This window comes from Micromys minutus, assembly GCF_963924665.1.
Source record: "Micromys minutus genome assembly, chromosome: X".
Classification (NCBI taxonomy): Eukaryota; Metazoa; Chordata; class Mammalia; order Rodentia; family Muridae; genus Micromys; species Micromys minutus.
The window spans coordinates 88,902,113-88,916,403 of NC_137970.1; positions in this window are offsets into that span (position 1 = coordinate 88,902,113).

Consider the following 14,291-nt stretch of genomic DNA (forward strand, 5'->3'; position numbering starts at 1 on the left):
TCCCCTTTGAGGGACAAAAGAAAAATTTCTCTGGTGGTTCAGACATAGTTGAAACCTGTCAGAAGTCCAATTGTGAGGTAAACAGCACAAATAGTGTTCACACAGGCAATTGCTTTCAAAAACCCATTTCTTCTTCTAAGAACGGTAACCTGGAAACCAGCCTTTGTTCCATTATTCTGAGGTGAATGTGTTTACATTAACAGCAATATTTTCAGTAAAAGTTCTCCACATAGAGTTTTCTGAATGTTTTTATTTTGCTGCTTTATGTCATAATTGGAAGAAGACATATCAGCCCAAAAACCTAACAATGTTTGTTTTGGAGAACAGTGATAAACACAGATCCCCTCTTCATGGGTCCTGGGAGGAAGCTCAAAGGAAACTTCAAACCATCAAGTGCCCTTCCTTGTCTCCACAGTAAAATTGGGTTAAAACTATTCTTGATTTCCCTAGATTTACAATCTACATCCAAGAGTCAAAGAGCCAGACCAATGTTGTTAATTAACAGCAGGATATTCACTAAGCTCATCACTACAGCAAAGGACAGCGAAGGCCCTTTCCATCTGAGTTCAGCCTGGGCTTGGAATGAAACACTCATTTTTAAGAGTATATCACCACCTCCACATGGCTGCATCAGTCATATAGCTTTCCATACACTCAGGTTTCCCTAGGCCTTTGACCAGTTTAAGTATCACCCTAATTCTGCATATGAAGGCCACCACAAGCTCCATTTTCAGAGATACTGATACAATTGAATGACCATGCTTGCCGCACTAAACTCAACCTCTAACTAGTACTCAGTCTAACTTTATTCCCATATTGATTTTTTGCCAGTGATTTATAGTTAGTTCTCAGGCTTTCTCTTTCTGCTATATCTAGCCTTTGTTGCAAGCTTGGAATGAAAAAAAATCATGATTAGGCCACCACTTGTAGTTTCTGTTGTTATTCTTTTTTTTTTCCTAATCAAGATTTTCATTCTTACATGATTAATTTCTCCTCTGTGACCCTTTGGAGCCCAGTTATATTAGAAGTTCTTTTGCATTTGCCTGCTGAAGGGAATATATTAATAACCTTAAAATGTTGATTTTTATAATTGTCTAAAGCAACACATCCCTGAGTCTCTGGGTATGCATATATTTGCATTACCTGTTTATAACTTAAATATATAGTAATTAAATTCACATATGCAAATATCCATGTCAAGATAGGCTCATGGGAGGAAATCTTCTCTGGGGCAACTTGTTGTATGTATTGATTGTACATTTCTACCATAAGTGAGGGTTAGTCTTCTGATACAGAGAACATTCAAGATGATAAGAACAAGAAGAAGCAGAAGCTGCTAATGTTCATTAAAAAGACCTTTAAGGTAAAGTGCCTGTGTTATTTCATTCTTCCTTGATATATAAGGTGTATTATTGGAGGGATAAGGTTACAGCACAAAAAGAGTTTGTATTTTCTCTCACTATAACAGGGTATTGGCTAGAAAATAAAAAATAAAAAAAGTAAAGACACAAAATTTATTCTATTTTTGAAGGCTGTGGAATCTAAGAACTATTTTATGAGGGTGTTCTTTACTATACCATATGGTAGCAGTTTGTTAAACTATGGGTTGCAGCTGCATTTGAAGTTACATTGGATGTATAGGTTACAAAAAATAGAAAACAGTAAAAGGATTTTTGTGGGGGGGGTGTTTTCTTGGGCTGTGGAGAGGGGACTCTCTCTTGCTCTCTCTCTCTCTCTCTCTCTCTCTCTCTCTCTCTCTCTCTCTCTGTGTGTGTGTGTGTGTGTGTGTGTGTGTGTGTGCGTTTAGAGACAGGATCCCACTTTAGAGTCCACATTGTCCCGCTTCCAGAAATCCTTGTTGTTGGGATTCTGAAAACGCCACCCCTCAATTACCTGGCAGTATCCACTAGATAATGCCTCAAAATGGCCAAAAAATGGTACCCTAGACTCCTTAATTTTAGGAGACCTTCACTCATACTGCTAACAATCTGGTAAATGGAAAGAAGTTCCCTATGTGCAGGTATTTATCTACCTACGTTCTAACCCTTCTCTTTGTTCTTCTTGTAACACCTCCCAACTCCTTTTAGCAAAATGACAAACAGCAGATGACACCACAGCTCTTGGTCCAGCCCATGAGCCATCCTCTCTCCGCCACAAAATCTAGACCTCTGCCTAAGCTTCTACTCATGCTACTCTAAACTTTTCAAAACTCTCCCCTCCACGGCCAGACCCACATGTGGACGTGGACATGCCACCCGGCCTCAAGCACCCCTGCCAATGCCCCTTACCTCCCTATCTTGTCCTCGTCTGCGCCGCAATCTTATAGTCTGACGTTCCATACCTTACATATGATTCTCACTAATAATTTAATTCCTGAGGAAAACCGGCGAGTTTGGGAGCAGAAAAAAATGAATGCAGATGAGATCCATCAAAGAGATAGACACTAACCTAGACCCTAAAAACCAGAGGGTAAACAACTTCTAATGACCCATTTCTTTCCCCAGAGCTACCCCGACATAAGAGACTAGCTTAAAAGCTAGAGAGGGGGCCCCTAACTCTACAGGCAGAAGTCTTGGTGCTGGCCTTTAAAGCGTACCATGGGAAAGGTAAAAAGGCTCACAAACATATACCATATGCTGGCAAAGGCTTCCCAACAAGCCCCAGCCACTGCTACACCACCTGACCCCTACTACAGATGTGGTCAATAGGTCATTGGGCAAAAGCTTGCCCCAGCCCTCACAAGCCAAAGGGGCCATGTCCTAAGTACAATCCAGAGAAACACTAGGCAGTCGATTGCCCTGTGTCATGCAGAACAGAGGGACATCATGCCCAAATAACTCCCCAGCCTTCTAGGCTTGGCTATGGACAACTGAAGAGGCCCAGGCTCCCTTGACCGGACCACTACCATCAGGAACAGGGAGCCACTGGGAGCTATCATGGTATGTGGGCAGCCCACCTCCTTTTTCTTGGACACCGGGGCCACTTACTTGGTCCTGACAGAGTTTTAGGGACCCACTTCTCCCACCCATTTTCCTATTGTAGGGTAGAAGGACAACTTTACCTTCTTCACCAAACCCCACCATTTACTTACATTTTTAGGGGTGTACCTCTTAGGCATTCCTTATTGGTAATGCCAACATGTCCTGTCCCCTTATTGGAAAGAAATCTAGCTAAGTTGGAAGCCTCTTATTTCCTTTGCTCCCCCCATTCGCCTGAACCCAAGCTCACCAGCAACCCCTCTACTTCTTCTTCTAGCCAGTCGACCAACTAACACAAACATGTTTCCTTTACCAGCTTCTCAGGTAGACCCCCAAGTCTAGTCTGTTGCTAAACATCATTCTTCTGTTGTCATCCAATTACTAGACCCTACCTGGACCCTTTTAAGGTGATTCTAGAGATGCCTACAGCTCTTTTTCCACATACAAGGTCCATAGAATCCCAAGTGGGAGACAAAAGTTGTTGGTAAGCTCTACTATAAAAACCAACCTGGGTCTCCAGTGAGTATTATCAAAATTGAGCTGCCCTGACTCTGATGTTGCCATGACTCTATACCTTTCCTCTATCTCTCTTCATGGCATGGCAAACTGTTTTAAGACAACTGGGACATATCCTGTTGCTCCAAACCTTATCAATCTTGTCTCTACATTCCTTCAATGATAGATACAAAAACTTTCTAACCAAACTATTAATTAGTTCCTGTTACAGGATTACCAGCCACTGTCCATAGAGGAGCCTGATGTGAACATTTGCCAGGGGGATCCCTATGGTGAAAGCCAGCTGCAACTCCCCTACAACGCCCCAAGACAGTAGGAAGTAGCCATTGACACTCTTGCTACCCCTATTCCCCTTTCACCATCAGCCTCCCCCTCCCCCTTTCTTCTTTTTACGATAAGAGACGGGGAGGAATGGCAGTACTAGGGCTGCTCCTGAATTTTTTTTCTTTCTTTTAAACCAAATGTACTTAATCCCTACCTATAATGTATACATATGTGTGTTCCAGCATCTTGTCAAGTCCAGGTGCTCATTATACCTAGAACAGCTCCAGAGAAGCAACCTACAGATGCTTCAGCCTTCTCTCACAGACGCAGACGCTTCTACTGGACCTGTTCCTTCTGACCTATCCTCAGACCCTGGTTCCGCAGACCCTGGGCAACAAGGAAACAGCCAACTCTAAGACTGGACTAACATCTCTACCCCCACTTTTCTGGACTCTCTAGAAACATCGCCCCAAACAAGCATGAAGCAGTCAAGAGATCACAACAACCCTATTCCTGGTCCACCATCACCTCTAATTTTTATTTCTTAATTAAATCAAAGCAGGGGGAATGTTGGGATTCTGTAAACCCCACCTGTCAATTACCTGGCAGTAGCCAGGTATGCTCCACCCCAGTGACCTGACACTATAAAAGGGCCTGCTTGCCCCCTCCTCTCTCTTGGCCTCTCTTGCTTCTCTAGGCCTCTTAGCCTCTTGCACCCTTGCTCTCCCACCCCTACCCCTCCTCTTCCCCTTCCCTTCCCCTCTCTCCCTCCACGCGCTCATGGCTGACCTCCACTCCTCTCCCCCCCCCCTTCCTCTCTCTGCCTCTACCACCCTCTTAACTTTCCCATTACCTGAATAAACTCTATTCTGTATTATACCATTGTGTAGCTGGTCCCTTAGGGGGAAGGGATTCCCAACATGGGCCCCCAGAGGCATCTCCCTTACCCCCAGGCCTCACAGCACCTCCATAGGCCATATGCCCCCACTCTCTTCATCCCCTAACACTTGTGCCTCAATCTTTCACTTGCTAGGATTACAACCATAATTCATCATTCTAAAATTGTTTAGGAAAAGTTTCTAAGTGCACAATGACAAAAAATTAATTCAAAATCAGATATATAATGGTGGAAAGCTTTCTAAGTGGGTAAGAGAACTTACTGCTCTTCTGGATTAGATTCCCAGCAGGCACATAGATGCTCACAGTTCTAGTTCCAATGGGATTTTTTTTAATCTTCTTTCTACCTCCTTGGACACGAGTCAAACACACAGTACATAAACACACACACACACACACACACACACACAGCCAAAATACTCATATACACAGAAAAAACAATTTAAAAATAAACCTTAAAAAATCTGATGTATAATAAACCTGAGGGTTTGCAGCTCAGCTGTATTGTGAGCATTGACTATGGCCCTGATTTTAAACAAGATGTATACTTTATGCTTGCCAAGCCATCGCCTTTGGCCTCTATGCAAAGTTTTGAGTCTATTGTTGTGGCCTCTCAGAGCTCCCAGGGACTAAATCACCAACCAAAGAGTACACATGGAGGGACCCATGTCTCCAGATGCATATGTAGCAGAGGATGGCCTTGTCTGGCATCAGTAGAAAGAGAAGGAAGCCCTTGGGCCTGTGAAAGCTCAATTCCCCAGTGTTGGGGAATGCCAGGGCAATGAGGTGGCAGTCAGTAGGTGGGAATGGGAGCAAGTTCATGAAAGAAAGGGGAGGGTGGATGAGTTATAAGAGAGAGGGATTACATTTGAAATGTAACTGCATAAAATATTCAATAAAATAGATTTTTCTTCTTGTAGAAGTGAGGGCAAAAGACTAGAAAGTAATCCTTCAGTTGTGACCACAAGTTTTTGCATGGCAGTGTTTCTCTAAAATTTGGAACACTGTTACTTAATCGTTTTTAGCATCATTGCTTAGAATTTACCCCAGATACAAAGTGCATGTTTTACAGGATGGAGTACTACTCAGCTATTAAAAGCAATGATTTCATGAAATTCCTAGGCAAATGGTTGGAACTAGAAGCAGTCATCCTGAGTGAGATAAGCCAGTCACAGAACACACATGGCATGCACTCACTGATAAGCAGATACTAGCCCCCAAAAGCTCTAAACACCCGAAAAACAATTACAGACCTTATGAAGCTCAAAAAAAGGAAGGCCAGAATGTGGATGCCTCAGTCCTTCTTAGAAGGGAGAACAAAACACTCATGGGAGGAAATAAAAGGTCAAATAGAGGAGCAGAGATTGGAGAAAAAAGATCATCCAGAGACTGCCTCACCTGGAGAAACACCCCATATACAGCCACCAAACCCAAGTACTATCGCTGATGCCAAGAAGTACTTACTGGCAGGAACCAGATATCAATGCTATGGATGCTCCTCAGAGGCTCTGCCAGAACTATGCTATACAGATGAGGATGCTTTCAGCCAAGCACTGGATTGAACAAAGATACCCCAATGAAGGAAAAAGCTTGAGAAAGGACTGAAGGAGTTGGAAGGGTTTGCATCCCCATGGGAAGAACAACATTATCAACCAACCAAACCCACCACAGTTTTCAAGGACTAAAACACCAACCAACCAATAAGTAAATATGGAGAGACCCATGGCTCCAGGTGCATATGCAGCAGAGGACAGCGTTGTCTGGCATCAATGGGAGGAGAGGTCTTTGGTCCAGTGAAGACTCATTTTCCCCAGTGTAGGGGAATGGCAAGGTGCTGAGGTGGGAGAGGGTGGTTGGGAGACAAAGCACCTTAGTGGAAGCGCTGGGGGGCGGGAGGATGGGAGTAGGGGAAAGGGGGATAACATTTGAAATGTGAATACAGAAAATGTTCAATTTAGAGAGAGGAGAGAGAGAGAGAGAGAGAGAGAGAGAGAGAGAGAGAGAGAGAGAGAGAGAGAGAGAGAGACTGCTTAAGTTTAATCCCCATAATAAGGAATAACAAACAACTTACTTTTGCATCAATCCAAGTCTCCTTGTCTCACACTAGTACTCCTAGTGAAGGACCCTAGGGGCTTTGCCAGCCTTACACCTACTGTCTCAGATCAAGGCTAGCCCAAGTTCCATTGAAAAACTGCATAATGTACTGACTGATAAGTCACGTAACCCTCAGGTCCCAGATAAAGGGCAAAAGCCTGTCATATGATTCCTAGCCAATAGATTCAAAGGTCAACATGCTTAGCCAAAAAGTTTAAACTGTGACCTTGCTGATGTAATCTCTACCCTTAAAAGTATAAAAACTGCTTGTTATAGCCTTACAGTCACTCGCTGTGAGGGGCTGATTGAGGGTTGACCCCCACACACCAGAAAATAAACCTCTTGTGTTTGCATTTAATTCTGCCTTTCTCATGTCTCACTGGGGAGTGGAGGGGGACTTTCCCAGTAGTTAAGACTCATTTCAGGTCTTACATTGGCAGGTAAAACCCTCTGGGGCTTTACCGGATGAACTACTGACAAAAAGCAAGGTATTTGTGAATTCTGGATTACACCCCTGAAGATTGGGGAGAAAAAGAAACTGATTAGTAATTGCCAAAGACCAAGCTGGATCAGCTTGTAAAGGGATTCTGAGAGAAGGGGTGTCTGGAAAGTCAAGTAGTGGGTCAGAGTTGGTGACCTGGGTTGTCTTTGAGACAGCTTTCCAGATTGCTTTTTCTATGTTTTGTTTACTTTTTCCTGGAAATCCCCAGACAGCTCCCTCATTCCCCCCCCTCTGTCTCTGTCTCTGTCTCTGTTTTTCTCTCTCTCGCTCTCTCTCTTTCTCTCTCTCCCCCTCCCTCCCTACCGCCCCCTCTCTCTCTTTCAAGAAGGTTCTCTAAGCAGTTCTCTTTTGTCATTCTAAAACCTTTTTCTGGATAGCTCATCTCCTGCAGATTATAAATCCAGTCTTTTATTTTACATATTAATCCAGTCATTTACTCTAGGTTACCTTTAGATTTTTCTATGAATTTGCATCTCTTGACTCCAGCCCTTTGATTCTTTGGAGACAGTGAGCAGCTTTTCTTTTAATGTTGCAAAAGACTTCAGAGACCAGAATGCCAGTGCTTAAACACATACCATAAACTAGCTGGTTGGAACTAAGCCCTGATATCTACTACACCTGGGCCTAACCTTCCTACATCCCAGGCTTATGCTGAACTCAGAAATCAGTCAACCTTTGTAAACATAAACAAAAAAAAAAAAAAACTTAGCTGGATGGGATCTCTTGTGATCACCTCTCCCTAAATCTCGTTATGCCCTTCGTTAATATCTCTCTTATAAGTGGCTCACAGCACAGCTATTTTTGTTCCTTTAGATTCATAAAGCCCCATTCACATTGTATCCTTATATTTTGCATAATTGACAAATTATTTATTTTTTAACTGATGTTTTAGGATTCTTTTCCAGAGCCTTAAGGGCTGTCCCAAAGGTCCCAGAGCTTACCATTTTGCTGAGACATTAGCCACACCTTTCCATCCTGAACTCCTGTGGTCTCTGACTATCATGGAGTCATTAACATTAACGCAGAGGACATTCTTTGAAGGAGGAATTTAAAAATATGTATGTACAGTATTATACAGACAAGCCTTATGTCCACAGCAGCCATAGTCAGCCATGGAGGCACATACCTGCTGGCTCTGTCCCGGGGGCTGGAACCATGTCATTCCTCCCCTATTAAGGCCATGCAGGACCCAGCAAGTAACCAATTCCACATTGGTGTTTGAGATATTTATAGGATTCTAGAGTTGACCTAAATTACTCTTGAGATTAAGTTATAAGCTTTCCAGCATGCATGTGTATGTGTTGGTGAGTTCCTCTGGTGCTCTTTGTATCATTCCAAAACTACTTCATAGCCCTTCTTTCTTCTTTAAAATCTTGCTTGCACAGTAGCAGAGCTGAAATGCATTTTTATTAGATACAATAACAAGTTTAGCCGATCTGAAGATCTCACTATCACCTTTTAGACTAAAGTTCTCTTTTGTATTTCTAAATTCAGTCTGTCGGGAGCACACGCCCCGCCCCTCTTCATACCTCCGTTCTGTGAAGGCTGCCCCAGCACCTTTGGAGATTTGGATCTTGGCCATGCAAAGCTCTCCCTCCTCATACACGCACGAAAAAGAAACAAATCCAGAAGAAATTGTTTCAAGCCAAGGTTAAAATCTTATCCTTTCCCTCTATTTTTTAAGTTGAAATTAAACCCTAACTGTCCCTTTCCTACATTTTAAAATTTACACTGTGTCAATGTCTTAATATAGCTCTTCTCAATTTTTGTTTTAATTTCTGGTAGGAAAATTCCACAAGCAATTCATTCTTCAGCTTGTACATCTCCTTAATTTTGATCTATAAATGCTACTTTTAATCTATAATTGTTATTGTTTCCAATTTCCTTCCCTTAGTAGCATGCAGAGGCCAAGAAGCTACAGAGCTTGAATAATTTTTTCCAAACTAACTTGCATAATATATTCCTCTTTCTGTCTGGTATAATCCCCATCTTTAACCCTCTTCCACTCCTACATAATGAACAGATAACTTTTTGCACCATCCTTAAGCTGTATTTTATCTTACTAATTCAGGTACTAATGTCACAAATGAAGACAGGAATCTTTTCTAATTTCACTTGCTAGTGAATATTAAATGTCTCTCCTAACTTGTCAGGTTTTGTACAAGTTGTCATTCGGGGAGGTATGTAATAATTGAAGATTGGGGTGTGGAGAGAAACATACCTGAGTGTGTGCACATACACACACGCACACACACACACAGAGAGAGAGAGAGAGAGAGAGAGAGAGAGAGAGAGAGAGAGAGAGAGAGAGAGGGAAGGAGGGAGGGGGAGGGAGGGAGGGAGGGAGAAAGGGAGGGAGGAGAGAGAGAGAGAGAGAGAGAGAGAGAGAGAGAGAGAGAGAGAGAGAGAGAGAGAGAGAGAGAGAGAGAGAGAGATCGAGAGATCAAGCTGCCTGGGCACTGGTTTTACTTTTATTCTTTACTGAATGGAGCCAAGACCTCAAAGCCAGAAGTAAGAAATAAGGTCAAAGTACAACTGAGCTTACTCTGGGGATGGACTGGTGGGCATGAACTGCTCTGAGGTTATTTTGGAAGATTCTTAAGACAAATTCAGAGAACCACAAACACAAAATACAATCTCCTCTTTGAGAAGCCATGGCTTAAAATCAGCACTCCATAGTCGAGGAAATCACACACAGCAGCTTACCAGTCTGGCCCTATTCTTCCAATATCACTAATCATCTCATGAGCCTTCTCCAAAGCAACCCCCTAAGGGAACTAACTCATAGATAAATGGACATACTGAATTTTGGTCTTAAAGAAAAGCTCTTAGGCCAAAATAAAAAAAAAAAATACAAAGAAGATTTTAGCAGAATAAAAAGAATAAACTTTTAAAATTCAATTTTATGGAAAATTCATATTTACTTATCAAAAATTGACGCTTAAAAGTGGACTAAAACTCTAACAGGAGGAATTAGCATTTAAGAAGGAACTGGATAAATTCTTATCAAAACTGTTTCAAAAGGAATTGAGGACAAATGTAGAAGCTGTGTCTGGTAGGTTTTATGTATCCCTAGCTGTCATTAACTTTATCTTCTTCTAAGTGGTCTCTAGCTAGTAACTGATTCTGTTTATGATCTTTTCTAATAATAGAATAATGTTTGCTTCATTCAAACATCCCTAATTCACCATTTTCTCAGTTCAGCTCCTAGACTAGCTCAGGAGCCTTGTGCTGACAGAAGAAATTCATATGGCCTTCTTGCCTAAATGCAAATGTAAGACCCAAATTGAGTTTTATTTATTCGAGACTCCCATGAATGAAATGAGAGATCGAAGATCGGTACAAACACAAGAGATTTATTTGTCCAGTGCACTAGGGTGGCCTACATCCAGAGGAGAGGTGACCCCAAAAGGCTGTTACAAGCAGTTTTTATACATTTTATGGTTACTGGTTACATCAGCAAGGTTATATTTCAAATTCATTGGCTAACATATTGACCTTTAACTCTATTGGTTAATGAACATATGTGTCAGGACCCAATCTGGGACTTTCCAGAGGGGTCAGATGGCTATCAGACAGTACATTACATGATTCTCCAGAGATTTACTCAAGGATGTCCCTTAGGCCAAGGGGGGTGTACAGCTGGGCCATTGTTACCTTTATCTCTATTTGTCAGGCAGGGCGGGGAGAAAAAGGGAATCTATGGAATGTGGAGGGCAGGGATGTCAGGGATAGAGAATTTCCCACTACAAATTGTTCAGAAAACCCCAATTTCTTTTCTTTTCTTTTCTTTTCTTTACTTTTAAGATTCCATGGTGCTTACCAAGCCATAGAGACTTCATGATACAAGCAGGTTTAGTCTTCACTTTAAAGATGGAGGGTTTACTCTGCCCCTTGGTAGACACAAGAAGGGTGTCATATATCCAGTAAAACATATATGGAACAGATGATAAAAGACTTATTCCTAGAAGTAATTTACAAATGTGAATTGGGGTTGTAGGAACACATGAACAAATTACAATCTTATTAGGTAAAGCAGATCCAAGAAACTATAAGACATCCAAAGAAAAAGTTATATACTTCCTTCTCCTAGACCCAATAAACAAGTAGACAAATCTCACTTCAAAAGTCATGGCCCCCAGTGTCCTGTCATATGATTGTTCAGTCTCTCTCTCTCTCTCTCTCTCTCTCTCTCTCTCTCTCTCTCTCTCTCTCTCTCTCTCTCTCTGTGTGTGTGTGTGTGTGTGTGTGTGTGTGTGTATTTAAAACCTGGTAGGCAGTGAAAACCCTGTCTCAAAGATTTTAGCTCAACTTGGTCTTTTTTGTTGATACAGCCTAAACAACTGTGAACTGATCATCTCCCCACTGATGACTCTGTACCGTCTGTACATCTACCTCTACCCATCTACTCATCTCTGCCTAGTGTCTCATCTTTTCTCTACAATTAACATGAAAGCTCAGCTCAAACTTATCCCAACAGCAGCAAAATGTTCATGTATGCTGAGGGCATACATGAACATTCACATTGAGATTAACCTGACCTGAGCCACACTTCCAGCAGCTTAATTATCTTCATCTCTCAGCTCCACTGCCTCTCGGGCATCTTTAGACTCTTCTATGGCCTGACAATGCTTATAAACTGTGTGTTTGCTATCAACCAGAGTACTTGACAAACTGCTACCAGAAAAAACTGCAGTGCCTTTGGGGGTTATTTTTTTCTTCTTTTTTTATTAGATAGATTCTGATATTACAGAAAGACACGAACATGTTCGGACATGTTTCTAACATAGGGTACCTAGGAAAATGCTCTTGTTCAGATAGCATTAATATAAAATTTAAGATATGTTTTGTGCTCATTTACAAAGGTGTTTTTTCAATGCATTATGACTTTTGCTGCCCTTTCATTCCTTGAGGCTTTTCTGACCTTGGCCTTTTGTGTAGGTGATCCTGCTGCTTCTGCATAAATTGGACTTGGAGGTGCTTTCCTCTGGACTGCTGACTCGCTGTTCTGACCTTTCATTTGCATCAGCTATTGGACTCCAGATTTCCTACATTACCTGTAAATTTTAAATATCCAGGCTCTAAAAACAGACTGCATTTAAATCCAGGTTTCTGTGCTTGTGACCTTAGACAAAATAGTTGCCCTCCCCCAATAATTTAATTCAAACTCCTAACAGGTCCAAGAGAAAAGGAAGCCCTACAGAATTGGGTTGTGGTAGATAGTAAATGAAGTCTATAAAAACCAAGACATGTAGCACCAGTATTTCAAGGGATTAACGATTTTCTAGGAAATGTTGAAGTGACAGTTAAAGGGACATTTCTTTGGAAGTCTGTGACATTGTTCGTTTAACCTCAGCTCTTTCAAAATATCTCCTGGCAGTTTCTCATGACATTTTACCTCCTGTCCAGACTGTCCAGACCATTGGATTATATTCCTAGTAACCGTGCCTTGAATTCCTCTAAAAGAAATGCAAGTGGCTTGTTTTGAGAAGGCATGGTATCGAAAACAAACCCATATCATTTTCCTTTCCCTGTCCTATGGACGCAAAAGGACTTGGTGACCTGATGAAATAGGTTACATCAAAGGTTCACCGCTTCTCCCATGTGAGGACAAAGCTCTTTATGTACCAGACATGGGCCCTCATCAGGCAACATATTTGCCAGTCTTGACCACAGAGGTCTCCAGAAGTGTTAAATTTAATTTCTCTAATTTAGAAGCATCTAAGTCTATGAAAATTTTATTATAGCAAACACAACAAAGATCCTTTTATAGTATATCTCACTCACCATGTTTCTGAGATGCAGCTTTAGAGTAGTGAAAGAAGGTTTGGAATCAACCTGCCTTAATTCAAGCCCACACCTACTACTTATCATGTAATTCTAAGCAAGCTACTATCTGTCTCCACTAATCTAAAAATAACAATAGTCCCTATGCAATTATAGTTTATAAAAATCATGTGTGGAATATTTTATTGCTATCTGCCAGGCACATAGCATTAAGGACAGTTTAACTGGTATTAGTATTTCTCCCTCTGTACAAATTTGAATTAGAACCTTATTAAAATAGTGACCTCTGTCAAGCATAGTGGGGAATGCCTTTTCTCATAAGAGGCAGAGGCAAGCAGATCTCTATGAATTGGAAGCCAACCCACTTTACAACCAGACCAGTCAGAGTTACATAGTGAGACCGTAACTCAAAAGAGAAAAGAAAGGACACCTCCTAATAGTGCCACTTCCTTGTGGGCCAAGCATTTAAATACAAGAGTCTATGGAGAGCCGGACCTCTGCAAACCACCAAAGTATACACACTGTAACAACAGCATTGGAAATCAGACAAAGGAAGATCAGAAGAAGAAGAAAAGGAAGATGAAGAAGAGGAGGATGAAGAGGAAGGTGAATAAGAGGAAAAGGAAGAAGAGGAGGAGGAATAGGAGAAGGAAGAAGGAAAAGAGCTGGGGAGAGATAGATAAAGAGAGCTACTTGCATGCTTCGATCCCCAAAACGAATCCACATGTCAGAAGAAAGAAATAAATTCTATTATCCTCTAATCTACACACACACACACACACACACACACACATACACAAACATACACAAATTAGTTAATTATCAATTAATTTGGTGAATTAATTTATTTTTTAAGGAAAGCAGGGGTGTGGCTCTGTAGGGGAAGCACCTGCAGTACAAGTATGAGGATCTGAGCTCAAATCTCCAGCATAAAATCTTGGAAATGACAATCACATCAATCCACAGCTCAGGAGACAGACATTGGAAGATACCAGGGACTCAGCAGGGACTCTCTACTCAAACAGTGAACTTTGCATTCCCCTCAATGTGAGAGCATGCCTGGAAACAGATTGAAAGCCCAATAAGATGGCTCCACAGATGAATACTCCTGCCTCAAAGCCTGATAATCTGGCTTCAATCCCTAGAAGCCACATTTAGGTAAAAGGACATCACTGGCACCACAAAGTTTTCCTCTGACCTTCACGTGTACACTGTGACCCCAGACCCACACATTAATAATAGGTTTTAAGTAA